Source organism: Mus caroli, unplaced genomic scaffold (genome assembly GCF_978045245.1).
Source record: "Mus caroli unplaced genomic scaffold, Mus_caroli_1 scaffold_13, whole genome shotgun sequence".
Classification (NCBI taxonomy): domain Eukaryota; kingdom Metazoa; phylum Chordata; class Mammalia; order Rodentia; family Muridae; genus Mus; species Mus caroli.
The window spans coordinates 39,330,175-39,345,796 of NW_028227268.1; positions in this window are offsets into that span (position 1 = coordinate 39,330,175).

A 15,622-nucleotide genomic window follows, 5' to 3' on the forward strand; every position below is an offset into this window, starting at 1 on the left:
GTGAGCAGAATCCCCAGCAAGAGATGGGCAGTCTCTGCATGGGGCTAGCCATGGGGGTGGTGGGAAAGTTGGGGTCAGAGAGTAGCTGGTGTTAGCATGGGAAGGTGTTTTTTTTTTTTTTTTTTTTTTGCTTTTTGTTGTTTTTGTTGTTTGTTTGTTTGTTTTTTTAATTTCACTCTAGAGGTGGCACCCAATATGGGGCAGGAATCCACTGGAAATTTGGAATTCTTCTGGGCAATCAGAGCAGAGGTGTAGTATGAGCAGAATTGGGTCATGTGATGGCTCAGGTGGGGGTGGGGGGGCGGCAGGCAGGAACTTGAAACAAAGAAAACAGGCAGCTTCTACACACAGGCTCTGAGGTCCCCTGTTGTGAAAAGGGCAGGCTGCTCTGAGTCACAGAGAGCTGGAGAATGGAAGCTGCCTTCTTCCTTGGCAGATGTTGACTGGAGTATGTTTTAATTCAAAGGCTCGTATCTTTGCTTTTAGGATAGATTTACATACAGATTTTGTCTGAATCACATGGAGAATTTCCCCTGTGGTTCAGAATTAGGATAGGGAAAATTACTGACTCCTAAGTAGAGAGCAGTGACAATTGCCTGGTATGAACAGGTATTGATGGATATCTGTCACTCAAGGCAGAGAGCACAACAGACAGATGGTATGAAAGTTAGTACTAACATCGAATCTGTGGATCCAGGCAGAGAGCATAACAGATAGATGGTATATATAGTCCGCAAGATACTCATATTCTTTGAACGTGGGGTCCAAGGGAATTTTGTGATAATATCTTGGCATGACAAATTAGAACAGGCATAATAATAGGCTCATACAGTATTTTTTACTTTACTTCATTTGTTTTGAATTGTTTTATTATCGATATGAGCAGGATTATGAGCTTTGTGTTTGTTTTATTATTTCTCTGGAAGAGAAGGCAAGAAACAAGCTTTCCTGGTTGCTGATTGAAGAATATGCTGATTTGAGAGAAAGGTTTTATCTTTGCATTTTTAGACAAGGTGATTAGACTCTGGACATCTTCCAGAGTTATATGGATCAGATATGACAAAGGGAGACTGTCTCAGTCAGGGTTCTATTCCTGCACAAACATCATGACCAAGAAGCCAGTTGGAGAGGAAAGGGTTTATTTGGCTTACACTTCCATGCTGCTGTTCATCACCAAAGGAAGTCAGGACTGGAACTCAAGCAGGTCAGAAAGCAGGAGCTGATGCAGAAGTCATGGAGGGATTTTCTTTACTGGCTTGCTTCTCCTGACTTGCTCAGCCTGCTCTCTTATAGAACCCAAGACTACCAGCTCAGATATGGTCCCACCCACTAGGGGCCTTTCCCCCTTGATCACTAATTGAGGAAATGCCTTACTGTTGGATCTCATGGAGGCATTTCCTCAACTGAAGCTCCTTTCTGTGATAACTCCAGCTGTGTCAAGTTGACACAAAACTAGGCAGTACAGAGACCCTCTGCCTGAAGAACTAGATTCCGGAGAATCAAACAAAATATATCTTGATGACACTATAATTTTGTTTTGAGATTTATACATTACAGAATGTACAGCTTCGGTGAGTTTCTTTGGCAGACATGCTGAACTGACCTGCTTGAACTCCTAATCTCATGGACGTTCAGCCAGATCCAGTCAAGACACAGACATCAGAGTTTATAACAACAGTTGGTGTGGCTTTCTTAAGGACAACCAACTCCCTAATTTTCCCTACCCCACCCTCAAGATATCTCAGTGCCCATACTCAGCAGGAAGAGGTTATGAAGAGTCATCATTCTGGTTCCCTGGGCTTGGGGGCTGGAGGTGGTTATCCTCAGGTTGTCTTTCTGAGACAAGAGTCTACCTGGATTGTGGTATGATAATCCCTGAGAAACACAGACATTGCCTTGCCCACTGCCAGGGCTTGGTCAATACTGTGGATAAAACAGAATATTCTGAGAGTCAAATGCCTCATATTGCCCAAGACAATGTGGGTCATTTCCCATTTTACAGGTATCTAACTCCACAGGAAAATAGATTTCGTCTTCTGGATTTGAAAGACAGACTGACTCTGCTCAAGTAGCCATGGAGACCACAGAGACCTGAGAACTATTTAGGTAGTGGACCATGGATGAAACTCTGTCATTTTAATTAGTACATGAATCCTAGATTATAATTTATTCTTCAATCTGACTACATTGACAGCTAAGGTAACTGTAGTTTGACATCTGGAAAACAAACATAGCACCTTACCCTAAGGTAATTCACCGCTGTATTTGCTCATTAATAAATTCATTAACTAGCTGAGACAGCTAGATTTCTTAGAGACTTCATGGTAAATGATACACAAGTTCAGATGTAAGCTTTCACAGATGTAACCTGTTCCTTTCTTATGTAAACTCAGTTTCCAGTGACTAAATGCCTCATATTTCCTCTTCTCGCTGTTCCACTGTCCTAACACTATTTTGTTGAGTTCTTATAAATTTGCCTAACCCTAATAAAACATTCCACTGTACAATCCAACTGTATACTCACAGATTCAAATTTTATGTTTTCTTTGATGTCTTTTAGCTGAATTTAAAGTGTTTCTCGGTGCTGAATCCACATTATCATCTATCATGCACAAATACACGTTTCCTTTGCTTGTCTTTCAGCCATAGACTTAAGGTGTTTCTCTTGCTAAACCATATGATCCAACTGTATAATCATAAACTTAAATAAATTTCCTTTGATTGCCTTTTAACTATAGACTTGAGGTATATCTCATGCTAAACTATACGATCAACTATGTTCACAAGGTCAAGGTTTAAATTTCCTTTGTCTCTCAGATATAAACTTAAAATTGTTTCTCATTTTGCTAAATTTATATATATTTAGTTTCCTAGACAGAAGGAAAAAGCTCTTTTTTCTCCTTCTCCTCCACAAAAGAGTTTTGTCTTTCCTAAGCTCATCTTAAAGACTGTTCATGTTGCTAGCAAATCTATGTGCTTTGTAAACTTTTAACCTACATCAAACCCACTCAAATCTACCTCTTGTGGACCAAATAGACTAATTCCAGATAAGTACACCTGCCAGTCAATAGCCTAAGTTCTCACTTGCTACCTATTCCAGATGGTAGGATTCTTCTGCTATGCCCTGGAATAAGGACTCTCTTTACCAACAACCACAAAGACCTAAGGGTTCCCCATGTACACCTATGAAAAAAATTTTTTTCTCCCAAACATACTTAACTTTATTCTCTACCTTTAATATATATATATATATAAATTTTATTCTATCGAAATCATTGGTCTTTTGCCTGTATGTGTGAGGGAGTCGAACCCTCTAGAACAGGAGTTACAGACTGTTGTGAGTTGCCATGTGCATGCTGGGAAGTAAACTTGGATCCTTTGAAAGAACATCCAGTGTTCTTAACCACTGAGCCATCCCTTCAGCCCCATCATATAGCTTTTAAAGGCTATGAAAGCTCAAGGGAGACTTATGTAAGAAGAGATTTATGTCCCTCATATGGGTGGAGGGACAAGGGAGGGTAAAGAGGAGCCCCATAAGCAAAGGGCATTCCACAGATGATAATATCACATTGAAACACTCAATTTGATGCAATTAATACCAATTAATAAGAGGCTCATGGGACTGGAAAAACATCACCATCAACAACACATCCATTTTCCTTCTGAGTTTCTATTTGAGGTGTTTGGAAGCTGTAGTTGCCTTTGCTGTTTGAACTCTAGGGGGCACTCACAGCTAAAATGACAACTACAGAACCAACCTCACAGGGTAGGGAATATGGTTGGAAGACTAAGGTGGGGCATTACAGTAACTTGGCCAATAGCAAGTAAATGCAACTTTCCTCATGGGACCACTGACGTTGGGAACTCCTTTGTCTCCAGGGCCTGAGTTTTCATGAGTAACTGGTGCTCTCAGTGCTGTCCCAATGTGGGCACTTAGGACTCTTTTATGCACTGTATATTTATAACTCTTTGAAGATGTGTTATGGGGCTGTGTGTTGTTGTTCTTAAATTTTTTGTAGGCATGTAAGATGCCTTTGGAGGCCAGAAGATGACATTAGGGTAACTGACTTTGGCTAAGTTAAGTGAATTGATATGTATATTACTTCATACTAAAGTGATTCATGTCATTTTTGTGGGGGAAAACCAAAGATCTACTTCTATAGCTAGGTCTGGGGGAGCATGCTGTAATCCCAGCTACCCAGAGACTACCTGAGACAAAAAAGATCACAAGTTCCAAGCAAGCTTGGAATGCACATTCAGTTCAAAGTCAGCATGACCAATTTAGCAAACCTTGTTCTCCAAATATCAAGTAATCGGAGGACTGGAGACAGAGTTCACAAGCAGAGCCCGTGCCCTGCATGTTCACAGCTCTAGGTTCAACTCCCAGAATACAAACATGAGTCTAACTTGGTAGCTTTGAGAAGGAGAAAGCACTGTTTTTGGTTGTAGGTACCCTGTTCTGCAAAAGCTCCCCTTACATGGCACACATCTTACAGCCGTTCAGTAACAGCTCCCAACAAGCAAGCCCACTTCCTGCTCACTGCTGTCCTAACTTCTACTTGTATCAAATCAGGTTCTTTAGATTCCTTATGTAAGTGACTGCATGCAGGGTGTGCCTGGCGTAGTTTACATAACATCCTGTCATTCAGGTCCATCATGTGCTTGGGACTTAAAACCATGCCAGGAAGTTTGGTAAAGTTAGGCAGGATGAGACGCTGAGACTCTGTGGGCATACACCTAAGACTTAGGATGTGGGGCAGTGGGCTGCACATAGACAGCCTGGTCTCCAGTTGAGCAAAGGTCTGAAACCCCAGGAACACTATGGATGGTGATTTCCACCTACGTGGGTCGGAAGGTATTTGATCATGTCTCCTGTACCCCTGGCTCCTATGGAAGTTACAGCCCCATCAGCCCCTGGAGGAGAGATGTGTGACTATCCATCACGCAGATAAAGCCCCAAGCTTTTGGCATTCTGGCTAGACTCCATCCCCTCAGTTACCTGACTATAGCCAGGTATGCCCCTCCCCACAGCCACCTTGCAACTACAAGATAGCCCAGCCCACTATAACAGGGGCTGCTTGGCTCCTCCTCCTCTCTCTTTAGGCTCTTACCTTGCTTACTCTCATCTCTAGCCTTCCTTTTCTCTCTCCCTTCCCCTTTCCCCTCTCCACATGGCCATGGCCAGCCTTTCTCCCTCTCTCTATCTTTTCTCTTTCTCCCTGCCTTTTTACAATAAAGATCTAAAACCATAGACTGTCTCTGTTCATCAAGGTCCTTTGTGCTTGAACAATGGGATAGGCTTTCCCCTAAAGGGCTGTGTCTAACCTCTCTCTGGAAGGCCTTCCTGTGCTCCAGCCATGGACTGGACCAAGGACTCTTGCCTGAGGGAAACACTCAGTGCCCCCCCTTCAGCCCTTGGGATGACTGAGCCATGACTAGGGCCCCCATTTCTTCTCAGCTCTTCAGAGGTGTCCAGCAGTGTCTGGTATGCCCAAGGCTGAGAACCTGTTGCCTAGGACTGCCCCTTGTCCATCCCTGCTGGCTGGGTCCAAAGCTCCCCACAGCCAGACACCTACCTGGGACCACGTGGAAAGCATGTGGCAGTCTTCCACGTCAGCCTTCCCAGAGCACCAGAACTCTGGCGGGATGAGGGTTTTCTTCCATGTCCTTTATTTCCCCACACTACAGGCGCCCACTGCCCCCGCATTAGGAGACTCCCTACTCTCTGCCAGACTCCTGGCCTGGAACATGTGGCATGGTCCTCACATAAAAGAAGCAGATATGGCACAGTATGGATCCATTTTTTTGTGATGAACAGCCAATAAACTGATTAGAACCTTGTACTGTCTCTTTCATCAAAGTCTGCCATGGGGAGTCGTGTAGACAGCATTCAACCAACTACAGAGCCACAGCTTAATTCTCCCATAGAAGTCCTCTCTGTGCTCCCAGCCACAAATGCCACCAATCTGGCATCCGTCAAGATAAGGACAATCACTGCTGGGACAAGCCTGGATTCCTGGTCCCCCTCCTCCTGGGCTAGATGCTGTCCCCAGCCAGTGAACCATGACTCCATTCTGTGCTCTTCTGAGACTCCCAGTGGTGCCTGGATATGCAAGAGGCTGATAACTCCATGGCCCCATCCTTGTCCCAGGCTTGGGATGCCAGAAATCAACTCCAGTTTTCCCACATCTCAGGCTGTGCTTTCCCACCGCTGGAGTGGTGTCTAGGAGCTTTCTTACAGCCCAGCACTCTCCCCAGCCGACTCCTGAGATAAGCTCAGCCAAACTCCCTCTGTTCAGACTCCCCAAGATGCCATGCATAATGGTGGGGTGGAACCATGAAGACCCACATACGTGTTCATAGATGACTTCCCTTTAAGACTCCGTATCAGACTTTCTCTCTCTCTCTCTCTCTCTCTCTCTCTCTCTCTCTCTCTCTCTCTCTCTCTCTCTCTCTCTCATGTGTGTGTGTTTACTACATCTTGTTTCTGTCTTCTGTTTGTGTAGTCTTAAGCTGGTTTCATATTTTGACTTTATTAAAAATGCTGCAACCCTAAATGAATGCAGCTGACTCATTGGTATCATGTCTCACTTGCTGAGGTTGCGCCATATTTTTGAAGATATCCACTTTCATTGACACTCTACTCACAAAACTCAGACATCCCTTTCCTCCAAGTCCGTGACAACACTGACAGAACCTAGGTCATGTAGTTTACAACTGTTGTTTCAAGGGCAGTGACAACTTTTATACATATTTAGCTGTAGTTGTTGCTACACACATATCCTTATTTCATGAATCCTTCCACATCTCCCTTCCTCTTATGCTCTTCACTGGGTGTCAAAGACTAGCTCTGATATCCAGGGTAGACTGAGGTGAGGCATAGAGTGGGTGACTGATCACTCACCAAATTTTTCTCTGAGAGAACCAAGCTTGATACTTTAGAACCATAAAATATGCCCTGGGGCCCATGAAAACTCTCTGAGGCCAGTCTACAGACTCTGGAATCATCAAGAATCTCTCTGGAGCTGTTGAAAAGGATGAAGGAACACATACATACATACATACATACATACATACATACATACATAATACATACATACATACACACACAAACACGGTAGATGAAGCAAAGTTCCAACTTCACGCTTTCATAAACATACATACATTCAGTGACTCTCTTTCCTCCCTCCCTCTCCTCCATCTCCTAAAAAGCCTGGGACATGTTCATTCTGGACGCTCCAAGAAGATTCTGCCCCGTGGCTCTGCCTCCCTTTCATCCACAAACTTTCTCTTCCACTATACCTGGGACCAGTCCTCTTCCTTTCTTTTTATTTCTTTTTCACATACACGTAGTGCCAAAAACCAGGACCAGTCTTGTTTTCTTTTTCTTTTTCATTCAGCCAGGATGAAGGATTTTGCCCAGAACCACTCCGGGGTCCCTAGAAAATGGCGGCAGAGGTACAGTTTGCAGGGTCATTTAAAGACATACCCATAAAGCCACTGGCTTTCCCATCAGGTCCAATTAGAAGCAAACACGTGTCTTGACGTACTTCCTGCTTTTGTCTCCCTCACCCATTAATTCAGGCAGGGGCATGCATGTTTCCTCACTTACTTCCTGTCTGTTTACCACCTGCCTAAATCCAATCCAGGCAAGAATTCATCACAACCCATTTTCTGCCTATGAACCTCCCGCCTACATGTGGACAAGCACAGCCAGTGCTGCTGGGTCAATCGTTTAGGAAAGTGAGAACAAGTGTCTTATTTTCTCCCACAAACACTAACCTTCAGCATTTCAGGAAGTATCTGTCCTCGGGCAAGCGGCTTACAGACTAAAGCCGGTTTTCTCTCATGGGCCTCTTCGGCACAAATGTTAAAACTTGAAACATAACTTTGTCTCTCCCACTCCTCCCCTTGAAGCCTTTTCCCCACTTCTCATAGGCTCTTTCAACTTAATGCAGTGTAGTGGTCAGAGCCTAAGATCTGTGTGCAAGAGAGCACGTGCTGTTTGTCTTTCTGGTCCTGGGTTAAATACTATTTTCTATTTCTAGAAAATTTTCTGATTGATGTTTTTATAAGTGTATGTCTGTGTGTGTGTGTGTGTGTGTATTTGAAAACAGTTCCATCAAGTGTACAGACCAAGTTTTCATCATTCATTTGTCTCAGGGAATTGTGTGATCAGTGAAGAGTAGCAGTTGTCAAACGTGGAATCCCAATGGAATATAAGCAGATTTGTGTCTGCCCAGAGGTTACTAGACAGTGGCCATATACAGTCACCCCAGTGTATGCCGCTTTGCTAGTATGTGAGTTAAAGGTAAATAAGAAGCTGTGATGCAAGAGAAGCGATCTAGTCCTGGAACCAGGAGAGGAAACCCCCTCCCTGTAACAAAGAAGCCTGCTTCCATGGGAAGAGCCGTCAGCAGACTTTCTCCATTGTCTCCTCTTCCCTTCTCCATCTGCACATTCCCACCTACTCTACTTTCCCCGTCCTTTTCTCCTCCTCACCATTCTCCTCCTCCTCTCCCTTCAGCTCCCTTCTTCCTTCAAGGTACATTCATGAAGATCTTACACATCATAGAAAATGATTCATATGTGTCACGTCAATCCCTGCTCTTCTCACTAATCACAGTCATTTGGAGGAAACATGTCGTTTCTCTCTCAGTGCTGCAGGTGAATCTACACTTGTGTGCATTTCTTTGTCCCTTCCTCTGCTGACTGATGACAGTGCCCACCCACTTTGCAGTTACTGTGAATCTCTAGTGCCACAGTGAACACAGATGTACAGTAATCTGTCCTCTGACCACTTAAAGTCCTTTCTTTGTCCCAGAAATGTGGCATTTTAAAAAGAAACAAATCAGGTTAGGCTAAAACTTGTAGCAGTAAAAAATTAAATAACCCCTGCACTGGTTTGCTCCTTCTTACCGGCCCCCATGTTCTGGGTTCCCAAATGAAACACACATAGTCTTTATATTTTGATATGCCTTAATCAGCTCAATGGCTGAGGCCTTCCTAACCTCCATGTAGGTAATCCATCTCCCACCCATCATTCTGAGTCGTTACATAGTAAATCCTGTATTCCATCTTGGCTGCCCTGGACACAGTCGGTTAGCCCTCTTTGGCTTCTCTCCTCTGGTTCCTAAATGGCAGCTATGCTGTCTGTCCCACACCTGCTCAGGCATCATGGCTCCTCTCCTCCACCTCTTCTGGCATGGTTCCTGTCCTCCACCTCTTCTGGCATGGCAGATCTCCTCCACCTCTTCTGGCATGGCTGAACTCTGCTCCTTTCCTCTTGCTTCTTGGCAGGAAAATCCTAAAAGTTCCCCCTCTGTCTGCCCTGCACAGCCATTGACTGTGGGCATCTTTACTTACCAACCAGAACCAACTGGGGGCAGGTTCCTAGAAGCCACTTCCATGCCGATGTTCAGTTTTGGACACACAAATTAACAGGCAGCCACGACAACTCTTGACCAAACTCAATGCAGTAAAGAGTGCTTTTTATATAGGGCTTTTAATATGAAGTTTCCCTCCCCCCCATCTCATATATAGGCTAACTTATAATTGGATTTTAAAACCTTCAGGCTGGATTTTAAAGTTAGCCTGGATGTGGAGGAAGGGAGGGCCAGCCAGGCAATACAGAAGGGACTCATGTGAGCATTGTGGCAGAAACTAAAACCACATGGTGGTCTCCTTGTCCTTTCTTGACAGCCTTCAGGGAGGGTGAAAAATTACAGGAGCGGTTGCAGGAAGGATGTGGTAAAGCTTACACACATTCAAAACATTGCTCAGGCCTCATGGTTATTTTCTGTGTTTGCTTCTCTTGCTCTCCATGATCTGAGGATATTGTTCCTTCCACACTGGTCAGTTTCTTCTAAAGAGGCCCCTGTGTGATTTCAGTTATATAGCAGGACTTTCTGACCCAGAAGCAGTATAAATGATGACACAAAGGCATTTGGGTATTTTAAAGCTTAAGCCTATAGCTGGGCAGATTCCCAACCAACTTTCTAGTTTATCCTGATTAGTCCTGGCATTACCTTCCATGTGTGGCCAGCTCTGCTTCTCTGCTCCGGTTCAGGTCCATCTTTCATCTCTGAGTCCCCAGGAGACTTTGGCACCTTTGCCTTCATTTTCCAGAGTCCCTCCCCAGGAAGTTCTGCCCTCCACTCTCTGCCCAGCTATTGGCCGTCAGCTCTTTATTACAGCCAATAAGCAAGTAGAGAAGGTCTAATATTTACAAAATATAGGACCTCTGATAGGCCACAGAAATAATACCAAGATCCGGCTTGCCCTCAGCTGTGTGGCTAGTGTTTAGTTTGCTGCTGGTTAATCCCTCAACATTGACTATATAGAGACCCACCTTCACATAACGCACCCCTCACTCAACTACAAGGATTTCCCTTTTACCTTTGGTGCCAGATCGTTAGTCCTGGTTTTACTCAGTGCTGCCCTTGGATGAAATCAAGAGTCATGACCTTTTGTCTTCTCTCTCCTGAGAAGATTCCATATAGCAAGCCTGTAAGCTCCTCTCAGTAGTCTTGGTCCATATTTAATATTTAATAAATGTTTGCTTTAAATTTGGCCTTAAGTGGTTGTGTTCATTTTTTTCCTAGCAAAACCCAGTATAAACATAAAGAAACCCTGCAGATGCACTCAGGCGATGCTGGGAGGCAGAAATCAGAGTGGCCAAGGACCTGGCACAGTCATCAGTGTTCCAATGTCTAGTTGCACAGCTAAACTGAGAATTCCCCAGGATGCCTGGTACTCCAGGGATTATGCAAGGATGCCTCTGAAACAGACTCCCGTCCATTACATTCTCCTAGTCAGACTGGCAAAACCTCTATGAGACACTATTCATTTGTTACAGTTGTCTTTGATGTCATGTAGTTTTTGGTCTCTTAAGTCAATATCTGATCCATCTTTGTGTGTTAGGACTTGGAAGGCTATGAAACTAGATGACACAAGAGGGACTGATGGACCTCTGAAGGAAAGAAGTCTAATTGTTTCATGTCATTGTCCTCTCTTATGTATCTATCCTATGTATGTATGTTCTGACACAGGACTGTAAGGCACAACTGCACCCAGGGCTTCAGGTGGTGCCTAGCTCCACCTCTAGCTGCTTCTTGGGAGCAGGAAAACTGCATTGATAAAAACTTCACATCTCAGAACACTGAGTATGCATAAGGAGATGGGGTGGGGTGAAGAATTCACAAGTAAAGCCCGGGGCTCAATGGAGAGTTTTGTAAAACCTGGGGTCCCACATGGAAGCCAGGCACTGCCAAACTGCCTTGTACCTCTTCTGCATCAGGCCAGAACCAGCTATGGATGAGTCTGATTTCTACCCTGTACATTTAGTTGTGGATCTTCTGTGTACGAATGCACATGGTCATTGCATGCTAGTTTCTGTCTGGTCATGAATTCATGAATAAATGCTATTTCTTATTCCTTCTGCCAGTTACCTGTGCTCAGAATTCACCTCTGGTTTTCCTGGACACTGGATTTAATATAATAGCAATTCAAATGTTGTTTAAATATGGGTCATATTCAAATTGTTCTATAATGTTCTTTTTTATTGCTGGCTCTGAAAGTGGGTTATAGCTCACCTTTTGTCAGACCCAGGCATGATTTTAAACTCCAGGGTCAAATACTCAAAGAATTATTGACTTATAAGTTATCAGATATGGTTAAAAATCTATAATATCTATAACAAAGAATTAAGTTAAAGCTAGTAGTAGGTTGAACCATTAAAACTTATACTTCAATATATTTAAAACATGCTGCATGATTCTACTCTGGGACATAAGCAACATGTGGCTGGTCACAGACTTGACTGTGAGATAAGGCAGTGTGATGTATGATTTAGATTGCTGGGAGGTGCCTGTGGCTCAAGGGTGTCAATAGATTCAAGGTTCTGCATTTTTATTGCTGTTTTTCATTTTAAGTACAGAGCATCGTGGTCATAAAAGTTCAATTTACAATTTCATCATCACTAGGAATCTAACCACAATTATGACCCCAATGTTTGTTTTAGGAAAACAGTTGGTTCTAAGATGACGTAATATGTTATATACCCATTAGATGGGGATATTACTTTTTCTTTTCAAAAATATATGTTGGATTGGGGAGATGAGTCCAAAATTAAATCAAAATTACAAATATATTTTTTAAAGATTTACTTATTTTACTAATACGAGTACACTGTAGCTGTCTTCAGACACCCCAAAAGATGGCATCAGATCCCATTACAGATGACTGTAAGACACCATGTTATTGCTGGGACTTGACCTCAGGAAGAGCAGTCAGTGATATTAACCGCTGAACCATCTCTCCAGGTCCATGAATATATTAAGAATATCAAAACTGTGTTTCCTTACTTACTTGGATGTTATGTTATGGATGAGTGTTGGCCTGAATGTATGTAAATGACCCACATGCATGCCTCAGGCTCGCTGTGGACCAAAGAGTGTAATGGATCCCAGAAACTTGAATTACAGTTGGTTGTGAGTTGCCATGTGAGTGCTGGGAATACAAGCCTGGTTCTCTGGGAGAGCAGCCAGTGCTCTTTACTGCTGAACACTTGCTTCTGCTCCTAAGATGTAGCATTATAAAAAATTAGTAGTGCATAAATGTATCTGTATGCAGTTGTGGGGCTGGGTGTTCACAGCTACACCACCATGTGGAGGTCAGAAGACAACTGGCTTGAGTCAATTTTCTCTCTCTCCTGCACAGAGATCCCTGGCGCTGGAGCTCCTCAGGCAAGGTGGCAGCTGCCTCCATCCACTGAGCCATCACTTCACCGGCTCCCACTCATAAGTCTTTCCCCAAGGTTTGTTCTGTTGACCTGAAAACCTGACTCTGCAGCCAAGCATGCCATTATTAGAACTCCATTGCTTTTTCTCAGTCCATGTCCCTACCCAGGTCCTTGCCCCACACTGTTACAGTCATCCTTTACTTGGGTTCCTCCTTCTGACTTTCCTGTGTTAATCAAGCTCCTGACCTGACACACAAAGAGGCTCTCTTTAGGCAGGCAGCTGCTGCTTTTGTTGAAACTCTGCCAATGATGCTCCCGTGAGTTCCAGCAGCTTTGAGAGTGTAACAACTTCCTAGTTCATCCACGAAGTACCCACAACTGTCATGACTTCACACTGATGTCACCTCCATGAAACAAGTGTTTCTTCTGTGTCTCAGCCCCAGTGGCTGTTGTGTGGAGGAAGAATGGTTAGGTGTCCTTTAGACCAGCTACTGTGACAAGTGTCAAGAGGTGCTCATGCAGGTATCATAATGTGTCTTCTCACTCCCTTGGTCTTCAAAGGTCTAAGCCACAATTCTGAAAATCACAATCCCAAGTCATCAAAACATTTTAAACCACAAAGCCTGGAAACATTATCCTGGAAACCCAATAAGAATTCTTTAAGAGAATTTGATGATGATTTGTAAGGAACATTTATATTAGAAACATATTAAAATGGCATAACCTTTGTTTGGTATCCAAATTTTGTTAAGTATAACTTCCCAGGGTGAACAATGAAGCTTTGTTGAAGAAAGACACAAACAGAAGAATTGTATTCATAAAAATACAGATCTAAATGGGACCTCATAAAATTGCAAAGCTTCTTTAAGGCAAAGGACACCGTGAATAAGACAAAAAGGCCACCAACAGACTGGGAAAGAATCTTGACCTATCCTAAATCAAATAGGGGACTAATATCTAATATATAAACTGAAGAAGGTGGACTCCAGAAAATCAGATAACCCCGTTAAAAAATGGGGCTCAGAGCTTAACAAAGAATTCTTACCCAAGGAATACCACATGGCTGAGAAGCACCTGAAAAAATGTTCAGCATCTTTAATTATCAGGGAAATGTAAACCAAAACAGCCTTGAGATTTCATCTCACACCAGTCAGAATGGCTAAGATCAAAAATTCAGGTGACAGCAGATGCTGGCGAGGATGTGGAGAAAGAGCAACACTCCTCCATTGCTGGTGGGATTGCAAGCTTGTACAACCACTCTAGAAATCAGTCTGGAGGTTCCTCAGAAAATTGGACATAGTACTACCGGAGGATCCCGCAATACCTCTCCTGGGCATATATCCAGAAGATGTTCCAACTGGTAAGAAAGACACATGCTCCACTATGTTCATAGCAGCCTTATTTATAATAGCCAGAAGCTGGAAAGAACCCAGATGCCCCTCAACAGAGGAATGGATACAGAAAATGTGGTACATTTACACAATGGAGTACTACTCAGCTATTAAAAAGAATGAATTTATGAAATTCCTAGGCAAATGGATTGACCTGGAGGGCATCATCCTGAGTGAGGTAACCCAATCACAAAAGAACTCACATGATATGTACTCACTGATAAGTGGATATTAGCCCAGAAACTTAGAATACCCAAGATACAAGATACAAAGCACATGAAACTCAAGAAGAACGAAGACCAAAGTGTGGAAACTTTGCCCCTTCTTAGAATTGGGAATAAAACACCCATGGAAGGAGTTACAGAGACAAAGTTTGGAGCTGAGACAAAAGGATGGACCATCTAGAGATTGCCATATCTGGGGATCCATCCCATAATCAGCCGCCAAAGCAGACACCATTGCATACACTAGCAAGATTTTACTGAACGGACCTTGATATAGCTGTCTCTTGTGAGACTATGCCGGGTGTCTCGCAAACACAGAAGTGGATGCTCACAGTCAGCTATTGGATGGATCCCAGGGCCCCCAGTGGAGGAGCTAGAGAAAGTATCCAAGGAGATAAAGGGATCTGCAACCCTATAGGTAGAACAATAATATGAACTAACCAGTACACCCTGGAGCTCGTGTCTCTAACTGCATATTTATCAGAGCCGGCCATCAATGGAAAGGGAGGCCCATTGGTCGTGCAAACTTTATATGCCTCAGTACAGGGGAACGCCAGGGCCAAGAAGTTGGAGTGGGTGGGTAGGGGAGTGGGGGGGAGTGTATGGGGGACTTTTGGGATCACATTGGAAATGTAAATGAGAAAAAACCTAATTAAAAAAATTAAAAAAAACCACAGATCTGAGAACAGAGTAGATAAAAAATAAAGTATATTTTAAAGATAAATTGTATTGATAAAGAAATAGATCAGAACAGAACATTGCTGAGTATGATTGGCGCCTATGAGTATCCATCTCATAGCCCCTGTCATCAGAACTGTTCTGAAGTGTAACCAGTCTTTTCTTGAGCTTCATCAAACGTCACAACAGGTTACCACTTCAAATACAATAGCCGCTAAGGGCTGAATGCTAAGAAATTTTATCCTTCACAAATGTAGATGCACAATGAGGACACTGCATTCTTTATGAAGGGAATACCAACATTTCAATTAATGTGTAATACTCTCATGCAAACTTAATGCTGTAAATATCTTTAGTAGTGTTATCTACAGTGCAAACAATACCATCACGAAAAATACAACAATCAAACACTAAATGAACAATGTCAACAACATAAAATCTGTTCTCAATAGGATCATTTTCTTTTTCTATTTGTGGGATCATTTCCTAGGAAATGATCCCACAAATAGAAAAATAGATCCTATGCTATAGCCCCATAGAAACTGCCAGCATGGCCTAAGACCCGCTTGTGAACTGTCTTACATCCA